At 40.3% G+C, this 16,935-nt stretch overlaps 1 pseudogene; it reads right to left on the reverse strand.

Moving 5' to 3' along the window:
- Positions 1-479: 479 nt before the first annotated feature.
- On the reverse strand, positions 480-14,341 carry LOC136227089 (probable carboxylesterase 2; annotated as a pseudogene).
- Between the last annotated feature and the right edge of the window lie 2,594 nt (positions 14,342-16,935).

Genomic DNA, 16,935 nt, shown 5'->3' on the forward strand with positions numbered 1-16,935 from the left:
CAATATTTATTTATGAAATGCCTAAAGTCATCACAAGTTACCTACCCAACTCTTTCACCCATGTTAATTGAATCTAGGGAAAAGTACAAAAATAAACCTTGTGGTTTGGCCTATTTTCGAACTGCACCCATATGGTTTAAAAGTTTGCAAAATGGTATATTGATGTTCATTCCGTTAGCAAACACATACCAAATTGACTAACGGTGTTAAAAGTCAAAGGGAAAAGAGTTAATTTGGTCCTTATATTTATTTATTTTATAAATTAACCTCACTTATTATCTAATTATCACAAATAAACCCTAACATAAAAATTAAAAATCAAATACACCATCTTCTTCCTCTCTTTCATTTCTTATTTTTGTTCTCTTTCTCTCTCTTTTCTTTGTTAATTTTTCTCTCTAAAATCAATTGAATTTCTCTCTAACAAAAAGAAACCATCTCTCCAAATCAATATCAAAATAACTAAAAAAAAATTGAAACTATCGTTTGTTAAAAAAAGAAGACAGAGTCTTATACAATGACTTAGCTTTGTCAGAATTAGGATTAAATATATGAAAAATATGATCTCCTTGTATTTCCACAATCTCTGCAGTCCCTCTTCATCCACTCTTCACCAAATTTTCATAATAAAACCTTCCTCTATCTCTCAATATATCTTTCTCTGCAACAACCACCATCACTCTCTCACAGCCCAATCCTTCAAGCTCCAACAACGCCACCGTTTCATCCACAAAGGGATTAATCATCGGGTCATCCAACCATTTATCTGACGGACAAACAAACAACCACCAATCATCCACCATTGATTTTCTCACTTCATCACTTACTTCCACACCTATTGGATCTTCCCCCAAAAGTAAGCTATTCCTTCAATTTTGATCCCAGAAGTATCATTATTTTTACCAAGCCTTACACCAAAATGATGAGCCATGTTTGCACCACAGCTATCTCCGGCGAGAAAAACCTTATCAAAATCTGCGTAATTATTCAGCCAGGAGTCTTAGCGTTGGAAAATCCAATTGAGTGCAGTCCAGGAGTCTTCATAAGCAGCCGGAAGTGGTGTCTTGGGGGCTAATCTGTAATTAATTGAAACTAGAAGTACTCTGGCTTCTGCAACTATTTTGTTTAGGCTGTGGTGGTAGAAGGGATCGGCGGTTGAGGATAAGAAAAAGCCTCCGCCGTGACGGTAGATTACAAGGGGGATTTTTTCATGTGTTTTGATTGAGTTGGGGAGGTAGAATCTGGCTGAGACTCCGGTTTGAGGTGTGATAATGGTGTCTTTTGATTTGTTGAATCTAGTTATAAGACTCCATTATTGTTTAAGACTCCATTTTCCGCGTTGTATCGGGAGCTTATGTGTGATACACCTGATCAGAAAAGTAGAAACGTTTCAGAGGGTATAATGGCTCCCACGTTCCTGGATTTGAACCTCTTTTTTCCGTCTGCTTGGTGTTCTTTCCCTCTTATGAGTCCGAGAACTCTTTCCAGCTTGGACCAAAGTACTGTTCTTTAAATGGTAATTATTGGATAATTATAATTGTTAAGTAAGTACCCTTTTAGTTATTTTGATATTGATTTGGAGAGATTGTTTCTTATTTATAGGGAGAAATTCAATTGATTTTAGAGAGAGAAGTTAACAAAGAAGAGAGAGAAAAAAGAATAAAAATAAGAAAGGAAAGAGATGGAGAAGATGGTGTAGTTGATTTTTAATTTTTATTTTGGGGTTTATTTATGATAATTAGATAATAAGTGGGATTAATTTATAAAATAAATAAATATAAGGACCAAATTAACTCTTTTCCCTTTGACTTTTAACACCGTTAGTCAATTTGGTATGTGTTTGCTAACGGAATGAACCTCAATATATCATTTTGCAAACTTTTAAACCACAGGGGTGCAGTTCGAAAATGGGCCAAACCACAAGGTTTATTTTTGTACTTTTCCCTTGAATCTATAAGTACCAATAAAACATCTAAATTCAAAAAAATAAAATAAAAACTACATGCAAATGAAACTCTCAAACATACGTCTCCTCTCTTTCATCAACTTAGCCTTAACCACACTTGCCCAAACCGAACCCCGTGACTACGTTCTTGCTCACAACCAAGCCCGTATTGCAGTCGGGGTCCGCAATCTGACGTGGAACCCCGGACTAGCAAACTATTGTTGGTCCCTTGTAAGGTTGCAAATATAGTTCCAAGGGGGGGTTAGGAACTATTTTACCTTTTTAAAATAATTTAGGCAGATTTCTTTTCTTTAAGAAAAGTTTATCTAACAGCGGCGCTTAGCACTCAGCAAGACACTGGCTTAGTCAACTAGTGACTAGGACAGCTTCGTTGCTTAAGTCAGGAAATAGCACTTAGAGTCTATTCCTGAACCTTCTCGTTGGTAGCGCACAACTCAGCTTGACCTCTTTTACTTGGTCAGTTTTAGTTTGTTTTAAGCAAGCAATGTAAATAAGGAGTTAAGGTTTAGAAATACTTCACTCAGCAGATTTATCTAGGTTCGGCTTCTTCTAAGCCTACGTCCTATCCCCGGAACACTTTCGAGATTTCAAATCCTCTACTGAGCTCTTTAAAGGTAGAGCCGCAAACCTTTACAATATCAGCAATTGAGTATGACAAGAGTACCTTCCTCTATACTTCTACTCAATCCTAATCTCTCCACTGAGTACTTAAAACCGAGTACTCAGCCTCTCCTTTCTACTTCTAGAAATGATAAAGATTTTTGTCCTAAACAACAATTGCTAGAACACCTTAGATGATTGAAAAACAAGCACTCTAGACTTTTACACAGATATGAAAATGTAGTGTAAGAATTTTGCTTTGCTTCTTGCTTGCAGAACTTGTAGAGATTTGGACAGCGTAATGGCTTGATCAAGTTCTGTGTTTAGTGAAGCTTGTGATGGCACTATTTATAGAGACGTCTGGCCATTCGGTCATTTCGAATTTCGAAATAACCGTTGGAGGGAAACGACTATGTGTCGTTGTCATCCTGACTTGCACAGAGCTCTTGGCCAATCACAATCGTGTATCTTCTGTCCTCGGTCAGCACAGCAGATGGTCTCTCCTTTTATGGTAAAGTCAACTGGACAGCATACTGTGTCGTCTGAACTTTGCTAAAAGAAGAAACACTTTGTCTGGAAGTTTTCCTCTGCCGGTCTGCTGTCTTGTACGCTTTGTCGAGACTACTCAGCAGCTTCATTGTGAAGTTGTTCCTGAAGGACTTCTAGATCCTTCCGTTTGCTGAGTTGCGTTTTTGTCCAAAACGACAACGTCTTGACATACGCGGGCCGAGTGTACTGAGTTGTTTGACTTGGGCATTGGCTTCCGTATTGGGCTTGGGCCTTCCAATCCTTATGACTTATAACATTTATACTCAACATTGAACAAACACATTAGTAGAATAAATCAACGCATTTAGACTTAGTGTGTTTAGAATATGTATTCTAATTTATACTTAAACAATTTTGTCAAATCAAAATTATGTGGAAAGGTGTTTCAATAAACTCCCCCGTAAGGACTGAACTACTGACTTAGTTTTATTCTAAACATTCTAAGGTTTAACTGAATAAGTCTAAGATCAGATTTCAGGTATAGGTCAGCTTATGGGTCATATTCTATTTTACTCAGAATTCAGCGGAAGTAATGTATAGTGACAGAGCGCGCTGAGCAAATTATTGTTCAATGAGTTCTTTATCAGAATGTATCATAAGATCATAGTATGATGTCAAACATGTTATCAGCATATCATTTAGTCAATAAATATTATAAGTGTTAAGCATAGCTGATATAAACGAAGATACATAATAACTCAGTACTTAATAGCATATATCATAACTCAGTATTTGAATAAGAAAAGGAAGTATGATATATTGATAGAAGTTAGCAGTTGCACAGCAAAAGAAATAAATTAGCAAATAGCAAAAATTAAGACCTAGCCCAACTATTTCTTTTTCTTGCCCTGTGACTGACTTCTCTTGTACTGACGTTGCTCATACTGAGCTCTAGCAGCTTGCGTTTTCTCCCCCGTTTTGTCAACTTCAGGGAGCTTAAACGCATCGGTTAAGACAGCGCGAGTTAGTTCTTGTGAAAGCTCTTTGAGTTTGTCAGCACTTTCATTTACCCCATCAAAAATGCCAACGCCATCAGCGGATACTTCGACTGGTATATGAAGATCAGCAGCACTGAGCATATTCACACTGAAGGCTTGTGCTTTGGCTTGCCAAATGAGAGCTTCAGTGAGACCAGCAAAGACTTGGTGGAAGGTTTTTAAGAGTGCTGAGTCATAATGATGACGCTGGATATTGTTATGACGGATGTGAGTGAAGGATTGTCGTGCAAGAGATAGCAACTCATTTTGCTTCATCGAGTCAGTATCCATCTCTTGCTTGTTGAGATTAAGGAGCCGAATGGCCTCACCAATTTGCTCGACTGAGCACTGACTATAGGATACCATTTGCTCATTTGTCTTAAGTTGCTCAGTATGAAGCTGAGCAAAGAGCATCTTGAGTTCGGAGGAAGTGGCATAGTCAGTGTTCACAGCAGATAACTTCTGAACTTGCTGATGGAGTGAGTTCAGATGTTGAATTGTTGACAGCTGTATCTCTGCCAACTTAGCAATGGAATCCTGCTTAGCTTGATGGGCTTGTAATGACAGGACGACATTCAGCAAATCCTTGAGTCCCTTGACTTCGTTGAGAAGTAGAGTGACTTGAGAGAGCTGAGTTGCGGCAGGAATTGAAGATCCAGCAGCAGGCGAAGCGGAATGTTGAAGATCGTGGATGAGTGCTTGCACTGAGTCAAGGAGCTTTTTGCCGGACTCAGTGGTATCCCGATGTATATCAGTATGACCAGAAGAAAGTGGGGTGAAAGGAATACCCTGGTCAGTGACTGGATGACTTGGCTCAATCTGCACTTGAGTTGGAGGTAAGTTTGATTGATCAGCAGAGAGGTTGTTGATGATGGAAGTCATAACCCGAACACTGTCTGTGCTGACGGCAGAGGGATGAGGAGTCAGCATTATGCTTGAGGAAACAGCATGGGCAGTGCTTGGTTCAACCTGACTTGTAGAAGTGGTTGAAGGGTTATGCTCGGCATGTTCCTGTTGAGAAGAAACAGAGGCTTGTTGTTAGACGAGGTGCCGCGGCCTAATCTCCCGGGCGGACCGGGAGGTGGACAACCTCATGGCGACGTAAGCGGTGATTGGCGCCGAAAGCAACCAATCGTGGAATCAAGCTGCTCGGTAGGATCGGAGCTCGGAGATATGGAAGAGTCGCCACCCACGAATGGGAAAATGAACACCGATCCCTTGCGGGAGACCGGTGTGGGTTCGGGAAACTTAGGTACGAGCCGAGAAGGCTAGCTCCTTTCCGGAGAAAGGCTACTAGGCACCCCGACATCGCCTGGTTATGAACCACCGGCCTCCTACTCAGCATGTTAGGCGATAACGGACTAATCGTATACTTCTTTAAGTTTAAAATTCATTTGAAACCCTTTTCTTTCTCTTTTTAGAAACCGTTTTGAGCATATGATATTGAAAAGCCACATCAGTAAAGAATCACCCATTTATGTTTATACATACACAGAGAGGGGGAAGAAAGAAGTGATTTATTTACAACCGTATTAAATATTATATCGTGTGTTTATTCTACACTAACTTATTTCCCAAAAACGGATTTATTTACATGGTTCACACCTTAATCGCCATTGGAACGATTCAGGTGCGTTTTAAAACCCCGTTTGATGAAGTTTACCCGAATCGCCGTTGGAACGACTCGAGTATTTGAAAACGTTTGAGATAAAAAACCTTTTAATGAGAAAACATGGTTAAACATACAAGTCAATTTTATTTTGTACAAATTCTTTAAGAAAATGGTTCAAAACTCTATTATTCGCAAAGAAAACAATTTTAATTACAATGATCCTTTAATCCGCCTTTGGAACGGATTAGGGTTTTAAAACTTGGTATTTTGAAGACGATTTGAAATATTAACAAGAATGACTCCATTTATTTACATTACAAATCTAAAAAAACATTAGTTTAAATAATTCAATTGAAAACTCTCTTTTTGGTGATTTATTTTCCCCACTTACTTTAATGGACTCTTTAACTATTATAATTACAATAAACTAACATTTACACTCAAATGAAGCCCTTTTGAAACATGGACCCATGAATGGGCCAAAAGAATAAAGAAAATGGTTTTAGACCATATATATATATATGTATACATTTAAATCAAAAAGGGAGATAAGAAAATAAGATTTAACCAAAAATCACTATATGTATATGAAGATAATAAACACAATATATCTTATACTTTGAAATGTGAAAATAATAAGTAAATCCTATAACTAAGAAAGTAATACTTATCTAAAAATAATTCAACTCAATAATCACTAAAATAACCCCAAATATTCTAAAAAAAACTATACATATATATACATAATTAATATAGTTTAAATATCAAAAATACCATATGCTAATGTCTATTCATTATTTCTCAAAATATCAAGTGACTAAAATTTAAATATAACCTAAGTTAATAAAAAAGGGAAATACATATATATATATATATATATATATTTATACGTATATTACAAAATAGAATAAAAAGAGATATACAAATATTCTAAAATAGATATATATACTAAAGTTCTAAAATAAGTTGAAAAATATGTATTACATAATAATATATATATATACTAAGGATTAAAAGTCTAAAAGTTAAGAAAAAGGGACTGAAATGGCATTTTTTACATTTTGGCAGATTTACCGACGGAAAATCCGTCGGTAAACAGCCTTTACTGACAGAATTGGCAAATTACAGCAGCACTCCAATATTTTCCAGATTTGTTCAAAAGCCTTAAATTAAATCTAATTCAATCGTTTTGGACTTCCGAACTACCAAAAATGGATCATAGTCGAAAACGGAAGTTCCTAAAACGATGTTTTTATTTTAAAACATTATTTGGAAATTTCTTTTAAATTAAAAAACTTATAATTACAACGTTTTCGACACCCGAACTACCTTTTTATCGGATCACGGTTCGTATTGGGATGTCAAAACGAGGTTTTTATTTTAAAACAAAACCAAATTTTATTTAACACGAAACGAAAATTAAATAAATACGCTAACTAAATAAAACGTGACAAAATAAATAAATGATTAAAGGAATAAAAACTATAGCATAAAAAAATAAATAGAAGGAGAGAAATAAATTAAATAAAATAAAGAGTCTAGTCCTCGGATAATACCTTTGATTCGGTATCTGACAGTCGAAGCCGACTGATTCCACGAACCGCGAGCTCCCGATTTTAATAAAAATTTAGTAAAATTGAACTTAGGAAATTTGGGAATTTTTGAGAAAAAAAATATTTTTCTCAAAAAAAATCCACTCTCTCTCTCTAAAAATATTTAGAGTGAGAAAGTTTTCCCCAAAAAGCCTCTCTCTTCACCTTGGGATCCGTGCCCTTATATAGGGAAACGGATCCCGGAACAATGGGCGACGCCCAAAAAAAATTGGGCGTCGCCCATTGTGGTTGGGCGAGCGCCCAACGCGAGGTTGGGCGCCCGCGCCCGACCCTCGTCGGGCGTCCGCCCGACACGTTGGGCGTTCGCCCGACGTGGTTGGGTGCCCGCCCGGCGACCCTCGGGGCGCGCCCCGCGCCGTCGGACGCGTGCACTCCGTGGCCGTCGAGCGCGCGTTCTGCGCAGCTAGACGCTCGCACGTCGCGGCCGCCGAACGCGCGCCTCGCGCTGCCAGGCACGTGTGCTCAACGGCCCACGAGGGCGCGCACCGCCAGCGGTCCCAGGCATTGCTCGGGCGTCGAGAGCGTGCCACTCGCGGTGCGTCCGACGGACGCCGCGCGCACGTCTCGAGCCGTCAACCGGGCGTTCGACCATCGTCGTCCGCGTGCGGGATGCCGTTGCGTGCCCGCGTCGTGCCGTTAATTTTCCTCAGCTTATTATTCTTTATATATTTTTCAAAACTTCCGGAATCAATCGCTTCGACCGTCTTATTTCAGGTTTTCGTCATAGGTCCTCCGACTCGGTGTCTACACTTGTTTTTCCAACGGCGTTGTAGTAGAGGAAGTTGAGGGCCGTTTGAAAAATTTTAATTGGACGGTAGAAGGATCCTTTGTTGTCTTGGAGAGGACAAGTTGAGGAATGGATGGTGGTTGCACAGGAGGGTCACTGACTATTACCTTACTGGCCTTAACCAGTTTTCGCCTTCTACGTGGTGGAGTGGTATGATGAGCAGGTTCCTTTTGCTCAGTCTGAATCTGGTCAGCTTGCTCGTCAACTTGTTCAACTCCCGCAGCCAACTCAGTGTCAGTCTGCACAGCACCACCTGCTAACCCAGCGTCAGCGTCCTCAGCTTCAATTTCGCTGGCATATTCTTTAGACTCCTCAGCGTCATTCTGACCGCTGGTTTCATCATCTTCTTCTTCTTCCTCAGTATTATCTCCATCAAGTTCTTCCTCAACTTGGGAGATGAAGTGGTCATCTAACTGGACCTCAGTTCCCTCAGCATCAGTGCCTTGACATTGAGTGAAGTGAGAATCACCCGGTACAATAAAATCCGCCGGTATGACATCGAGAGGGGCCAGTGTTGAAGACTTCTGCTTCTTCTAAGGGAGCTCAGCAGCTGCCTCAGTGTTAGGCTCATCTTGCCTGCTTCTCTTCTCAGCTGACTTTCCAGCTGACCTCTGCCTCTTTGCTGGAGACACAACATTAGGTGTCTCAGCAGATTTTCTCTTGCGAGAAGCTGGGGCCTTAGTTCTTTGCCCTTTCTTAGGCTCAGCTATAGTCTCCTCAGTCTGATCAGCTTGGCCAGCAGCAGCAGCAGCTTTTCCTTTCTTCAAAGGCTGCCCATATTTCAGTGCCCTCAGCGAGGCCGCTGTTATTTCGGTTCCTCTGAAAGATTCCTCACCTTCAAGGTCAATCTTGTGGTCGATGAGGATCCTGGTAATGATTGATCCCAACCTCATTGTACCCGTGCTGCGTAGGAACCCAGCAACTAGGAAGATGGGCATGTTGATGGGGGTGTACGTCAGCATGTGCCATATGAAGCACTGTTCAAAGTTCGTTGCTGAGGTCGTGCAGTTTATTTTAGGGTAAATGAAGTAGCTCAGCAGGTAGTGAGCCATCTTTTGGTGCTGTCCCATTGAAGATGCTGAGATCTCGCCTGAGTGACCCTCAGGTTTGCAGAAAGTATGGACGTAGTCGGTCTTGTCCTGATCTCCAGACTTCCTCAGCCTCACTCCCTCAGTTTTAAGTTGGAGGAGATTTCCCAAGTACAGAGGGTTGATGAAGATCGTCTTTCCTTTTACTTTAGTGCTTAGATAGTCAGAGGAGTCATTGGCAACCATGAGATTGTGGTAAAACTCCCTTACCAGGTCAGGATACGTTTCATCTCTGACGGAGAACAGCCCAGTCCATTCGTTCTTTGCAATCCATTCGGCAAACGGTTGTTCATGTTGGACGAAGTGCTCAGAAACCCATCTGGAGGGCTCAACTTTCCATTCGAGAACACTTTCGAAGACTTTGGAGTAGGTTCGTATTTTCACAGCTTTCTCTTTTTCAGAGTTTTGATCAGTTTTACCCTTGCTAGAGGTGGAAGGGTTTCGTGAAGGTTCATCGGAGCTGGACTTATTTTGGCCGGCACCGGAGACGTTGAAGGATAGCTTAGTCATGCTTCTAAGATGGAGAGAATAGAGGTATTTGAGAGAGAGAAATTTGGGTGATTTCGTAGCCTTAAAGATTTGTTGAGCGTAAGGAGTAAAAGATGGGGAATTGCCCATGATTTATAGACGAGTTGAACGGTGTGGATCTTAACCAAATCCATGTGTCAGTTGCCTTGGGATCATGTACCGACAGGGATCCTGGCATTTATGACACATTACGGCGAATACGTCATCCTAGGTTATACGCGTGCTTGGAATTTATGCTAACGGATTAAACACTCAGTATTTAGAATGTCAAGCGTTTGATATTTTGAGAGGTCAGTGCATTATTTAAGGATGATTTTAAGTTCAAGTTCTAAACTAATTTACTCAGTGTGCAAGTTTACTCAGTATTGTATATTCAGTCAGTTTCAAGAGATACTCAGCAAACAATAAATCATTCAACATGTAATTCACTCAGCATTCAATATTCATTTAGCACATGAATTTACTGAAGAGGATTAAACATACCAATTGCTTCTCTCAGTATGCTGAACTGCTCACGAGCCAGTGGCTTCGTGAAGATATCCGCCAGCTGTTCGTCCGTTGGGACATAAGTCAGCTTAATTTCTTTCTTAAGTACATGATCTCTGATGAAATGATGTCTTATGCTGACATGCTTCATCCTGCTGTGCTGGATTGGGTTCTTTGAGAGGTCAATTGCACTCTTGTTGTCGCATTTGACTTCAATTGTCTTTGTTTGAACACCATAATCTTCAAGCTGTTGCTTAATCCAAAGGACTTGAGCAACACAGCTTCCAGCAGCAATGTACTCAGCTTCAGTTGTGGACAGGGCTACTGACGCCTGCTTCTTGCTGAACCAAGATACAAGACAGCTTCCTAGGAATTGGCATCCTCCAGAGGTGCTTTTTCTTTCCAGCTTGTCTCGTCCATAGTCAGCGTCAGTGTATCCGATGAGTGTAAAGTCATGAGTATTTGGATACCACAAACCTGCATTTACTGAGCTTTGTAAATATCTAAGGATCCTTTTTATAGCTATGTAATGGGATTCCTTAGGGTTAGCTTGATATCTAGCACAATAACATACTGAGAACTGAATGTCCGGTCTACTTGCTGTTAAGTAAAGTAAAGAGCCAATCATACCTCGGTATAACTTGCTGTATACTGACTTACCATTTTCATCGGCACAAAGGACAGTGTCAGTGCCCATAGGAGTGGATATTGGCTTACAATGTTCTAGTTCATATTTCTTCAATATCTCCTTGGCATATTTAGCTTGACTTATGAATATGCCATTCTTTCCTTGCTTAATTTGAAGTCCGAGGAAGAAGTTGAGTTCTCCCATCATTGACATTTCGAATTCAGTCTGCATTTGTTTGCTAAATTCCTTGCACATAGATTCATTAGTAGCACCAAATATAATATCATCCACATATATTTGTGCCAGCAGGGTATCTTTACCCTTTCTCTTAATGAATAAGGTTGTATCAGCTTGACCCCTGACGTAACCTCTAGTCAGTAAGAAGTTGGTCAGCCTCTTATACCAAGCACGTGGTGCTTGCTTGAGTCCGTACAGAGCCTTTTTGAGTTTGTAAACATGATTTGGGAACTTAGGGTCCTCAAACCCTGGAGGCTGATTTACATAGACCTCCTCGTCTATTACTCCATTAAGAAAGGCACTTTTGACATCCATTTGAAACAGTTTAAAGTTCATGTAAGATGCATATGCACATAAAATCCTAATAGCTTCTAGCCTTGCCACTGGGGCAAAGGTCTCACCGTAGTCTATACCTTCTTGCTGACTGTAGCCCTGAGCTACAAGTCTTGCCTTGTTTCTGACTACGTTTCCTTGCTCATCTAGCTTGTTCCTGAAGACCCATCTTGTTCCAATGGTCTTTTGGCTTCTAGGATGTGGCACTAGCTCCCATACATTATTCCTCCTGAACTGATTGAGTTCCTCTTGCATGGCATTCATCCAGTATTCGTCATCCTCAGCTTCGGCAAAGTTCTTCGGCTCAAGTACTGAGACAAAAGCTACATTGCCGAGATATTTCCTTAGTTGATTTCTTGTCATCAGCGTATTTCCAGCTGAGTCAAGAATTGCATTTTCTGAATGCCCTCTTGGGACTCTTATCTCCTTTGGTAGACTTGTGTCTTGATCTATCTGTGTTTCAACATTCTCTGCAGAAGTAGATGGGTCAGTGAAAGTAATTTTAGGTTCACTCTTACTTTTGGTCAGCCGTTTTATGAAGGACTCAGTGGCTGGTTCTTGATCAGCAGGTGCTGAGTTTGGTTCATCTTCTGTCAGCGGCTGGTATCTTGCTGCAGGGTTAGTTTCATCGAATTGCACATGTATAGATTCTTCTAATACTTGAGTTCTCTTATTAAAAACTCTGTATGCTTTGCTGTTTGTTGAGTAGCCTAGAAAGATAGCCTCATCAGCTTTTGAATCAAATTTGGCTAAGCTATCTTTGGTATTTAAAATAAAACACCTACAGCCAAAGGCACGAAAGTATAGGTCTAACTAAAGCCCTATTCAGAATATAGCATGCTGTGTTGACAACTTCTCCCCAAAAATACTTTGGAAGCCTATGCTCATCCAGCATTGTCCTAGCAATCTCAACCAGAGTTCTGTTCTTCCTTTCAACAACCCTATTTTGCTGAGGCGTTCGAGGAGCAGAGAAATTGTGGTTAATGCCGCTGGCTTCACAGAATTCAACAAACTTTTGGTTCTTGAATTCTCCACCATTATCACTACGGATATGATCTAATTTTAGGTCTTTCTCATTTTCAATTTTTCTAACCAAGTTTGAAAATGTCTCAAAAGTCTCATCCTTACTGGTCAGCAGGATAACCCATGTGTACCGAGAGAAATCATCTACAACAACCAAGGAAAACCTTCTTCCACCCAGACTCAGCGGTTGGACTGGACCAAAGAGATCCAAGTGTAGCATTTCTAACGGACGTTTAGTTGAGACAATGTTTTTACTTTGAAAAGATTGCTTGGTTTGTTTTCCAGCTTGGTAGGCATGGCATAATTGATCTCTTTGAAATTTAAGTTCAGGCAGTCCCTCAACCAATTGCTTTCTTGCTAATTTGGCCAGGAGGTCCATGCTTACATGACCAAGTCTCCTGTGCCATAGCCAGGAATTTTCTTCCTTTGTGACTAAGCATACAGTTTTTGAAAACTTCTTTTCGAGGTTTAGCATAAAGACATTGTCTATCCGAGGGGCAGTTAAAATTAACTCATTTGATTTTCCCTCATATATTTTACATCCAGTTTCATCAAATATAACTTTTCTTCCATTATCACATAGCTGAGCTACGCTGAGTAAGTTATATTTGAGTCCGCTGACTAGGGAGACAGATTCAATAGTGGGATTACCTCCAACGGTGCCTGATCCTACTATTTTACCCTTTTTGTTGTCTCCAAAACTTACGCTTCCTCCTCGTTTACGTTCGAACGTGATGAATTGAGTTTCATCACCCGTCATATGCCTTGAGCATGTGCTGTCAATATACCACATTTTTGACTTCTCGGCACATCTCAGGCTTACCTGCATTGTAATCAGTTTCCTTTAGGTACCCAATTCTTTTTGGGTCCTGACTTGTTAGGTTCAACAGGTAAAGCATCATATTTTATTTTATGGCGGCATACATGGACAGTATGGCCATTCTTTCCACAGAAGTCACAACTGACCTTCTGTTTAGGATTTTTTACTGACTTGTCAGCACCCTAGTGCTGAGCGTGCCAGCACACTTTAGTAGTGTGTCCTAACTTCCCACAAAAATCACATTGGAATTTTCGCTGGGGATTTCTTCTCTGCTGAGTACCTTGGTACTGTGTACCTTGATACTGAGTTCTCAACGGAAAATTGTTTTTGTTTGGAACCTTTAATTGGTTCTGAATGGTTGTGACATCCTTCCTCAGTTTCTTTGAAACTGACTGGACTTCAGAGACAAACTCATGAATGATTTTCATATTTTCATGCAAAACTGAGTTGTCTTGAAGAAGGTATCTGAGGTCACTCAGTTTGACCTCTTCTACTTCATCACAGCGCCGGCTGAGTGTTTTAATCTTCCTATTACACTTTTTAACAAGTGTATAGAGATCACTCAGGGCGTTACCCATTTCATTTCTGAGTTGAGAGAGTGAGATTACCTCATTAGATTGCTCCTCATTATCTGACTCATCAGATTGGTCAGCATGCTCAGAAATGCATGGCTCAGCAAGTTCGTCAGCCATAAAGCATATCTTCGCTGACTCGGTGGCCTCAGTTCCTGTTGATGAAGATTCATCACTGTCACTCCAAGTAGCCACCATTTCCTTCTTCCCACTTTTCTTGTCTTTCCTCAGCGTGGGGCAGTTTGACTTAATATGGCCATCTTGTTGGCACTCAAAGCATGTAATGGGCTTTGAGCTGTCCTTTCTGTATTTGCTGTCGCTTGAGTCAGCCTTATACTTATCAAACTTTTTGTAAGGCTTTTTGGAATATTTGTCGTTCTTCCTGAACAGCCTCTTCATCTTTCTTGTGAACATAGCCATCTCCTCATCATCAGTTGAACTCCTGTCAGTGGAGTCAGCCTTCATGACAAGTGACTTATGCTTCTTGTCATCGGATTTTTCCTTCACCTCAAAGTTCTTCATTGATATCTCATGGGTCAGCAATGAACCGATGAGTTCGTCATATTTGTAGGTGGTTAAATCCTGAGCTTCCTCAACTGCTGTCTTCTTTGCTTGCCAGTCTTTTGGAAGACTCCTGAGTATCTTTTTGACTTGTTCTTCCTCAGTGAAGATTTTTCCAAGTCTCTTGAGCTCATTAATGATGTTGGTGAACCTTGCGTTCATGTCTGAAATGCCCTCATCATTGTTCATCTCGAACAGCTCGTACAGTCTCATCTGCTGATTCACCTTGGATTCTTTTACTTTGTTTGTTCCCTCGTAGGTGACTTCCAGCTTTTTCTAGATCTCTTGTGCCGACTCACAACCTAAGATTTTGTTATATTCTGCAGCATCGAGCGCACAGTGAAGCATATTGATAGCCGAAGCATGGTTTTGAAGCTTCTTAAGATCATCCTCTGTCCATTCAACCTCAGCTTTAACAACTGACTGGCCAGCAACAACTTTCACAGGTACAAACGGGCCTTGGACTATAGATAGCCAGGCACTCATGTTTGTAGCTTGAATGAAGTTTTTCATCCTATTCTTCCAAAAGGTATAGTTTGACCCGAAGAATATGGGAGGCCTGGTAATGGACAGCCCCTCAAGTAATATCTGAGTTGTCTGGTTTCCAGGGAGAAACCGAGTGCTGTTTTCGCCCATGGTATGGATCAACTCAAGGTTGTTAGACCTTTAGTAATGAGCTTTTAGAGCTCTGATACCACTTGTTGGTCCCTTGTAAGGTTGCAAATATAGTTCCAAGGGGGGGGGGGTTAGGAACTATTTTACCTTTTTAAAATAATTTAGGCAGATTTCTTTTCTTTAAGAAAAGTTTATCTAACAGCGGCGCTTAGCACTCAGCAAGACACTGGCTTAGTCAGCTAGTGACTAGGACAGCTTCGTTGCTTAAGTCAGGAAATAGCACTTAGAGTCTATTCCTGAACCTTCTCGTTGGTAGCGCACAACTCAGCTTGACCTCTTTTACTTGGTCAGTTTTATTTTGTTTTAAGCAAGCAATGTAAATAGGAGTTAAGGTTTAGAAATACTTCACTCAGCAGATTTATCCAGGTTCGGCTTCTTCTAAGCATACATCCTGTCCCCGGAACACTTCCGAGATTTCAAATCCTCTACTGAGCTCTTTAAAGGTAGAGCCTCAAACCTTTTACAATATCAGCAATTGAGTATGACAAGAGTACCTTCCTCTATACTTCTACTCAATCCTAATCTCTCCACTGAGTACTTAAAACCGAGTACTCAGCCTCTCCTTTCTACTTCTAGAAATGATAAAGATTTTTGTCCTAAACAACAATTGCTAGAACACCTTAGATGATTGAAAAACAACCACTCTAGACTTTTACACAGATATGAAAATGTAGTGTAAGAATTTTTCTTTGCTTCTTGCTTGCAGAACTTGTAGAGATTTGGATAGCGTAATGGCTTGATCAAGTTCTGTGTTTAGTGAAGCTTGTGATGGCACTATTTATAGAGACGTCTGGCCATTCGGTCATTTCGAATTTCGAAATAACCGTTGGAGGGAAACGGCTATGTGTCATTGTCATCCTGACTTGCACAGAGCTCTTGGCCAATCACAATCGTGTATCTTCTGTCCTCGGTCAGCACAGCAGATGGTCTCTCCTTTTATGGTAAAGTCAACTGGACAGCATACTGTGTCGTCTGAACTTTGCTAAAAGAAGAAACACTTTGTCTGGAAGTTTTCCTCTGCCGGTCTGCTGTCTTGTACGCTTTGTCGAGACTACTCAGCAGCTTTATTGTGAAGTTGTTCCTGAAGGACTTCTAGATCCTTCCGTTTGCTGAGTTGCGTTTTTGTCCAAAACGACAACGTCTTGACATACGCGGGCCGAGTGTACTGAGTTGTTTGACTTGGGCCTTGGCTTCCGTATTGGGCTTGGGCCTTCCAATCCTTATGACTTATAACATGTATACTCAACATTGAACAAACACATTAGTAGAATAAATCAACGCATTTAAACTTAGTGTGTTTAGAATATGTATTCTAATTTATACTTAAACAATTTTGTCAAATCAAAATTATGTGGAAAGGTGTTTCAACAACTATGCCCTAAATGTTTCAAGTCAAAGAATAATAGATTGTAACATCATAAAATCAGAAGGTCCATATGGGGAAAACATAGCTTGGGGAAGTGGTCCAGACCTCACAGGCATGGATGCAGTAACAAAATGGGTAGAAGAACAAAGACACTATAACCGGAATACGAATTCTTGTCATCCTGGAGAAGAGTGTGAGCATTATACTCAGGTCGTTTGGCGAAACACGACACTCCTCGGATGTGCTAAGGTTGTTTGCAATGAAGGTGCTGGATCTATTGTCACTTGTTGCTATGATCCTCATGGAAATGTTCCGGGTCAGGTTCCTTATTAATTATCGGAATAAGGTGTAATTTTAGCGTTGTGGTTATTAGGGAAAAAAAGCATCATGAGATGTTGATTATTTTTATTTTGATGACTTTTTTATTTTTATTTAGTTGTTTTTTTACATGTACACATATGTTTATGATCTATTAGTGATAAGTTATAAATTACATATAAATGTGGAGTGGAAA

Source organism: Euphorbia lathyris, chromosome 4, assembly GCF_963576675.1.
Source record: "Euphorbia lathyris chromosome 4, ddEupLath1.1, whole genome shotgun sequence".
In the NCBI taxonomy this organism is placed as follows: Eukaryota; Viridiplantae; Streptophyta; class Magnoliopsida; order Malpighiales; family Euphorbiaceae; genus Euphorbia; species Euphorbia lathyris.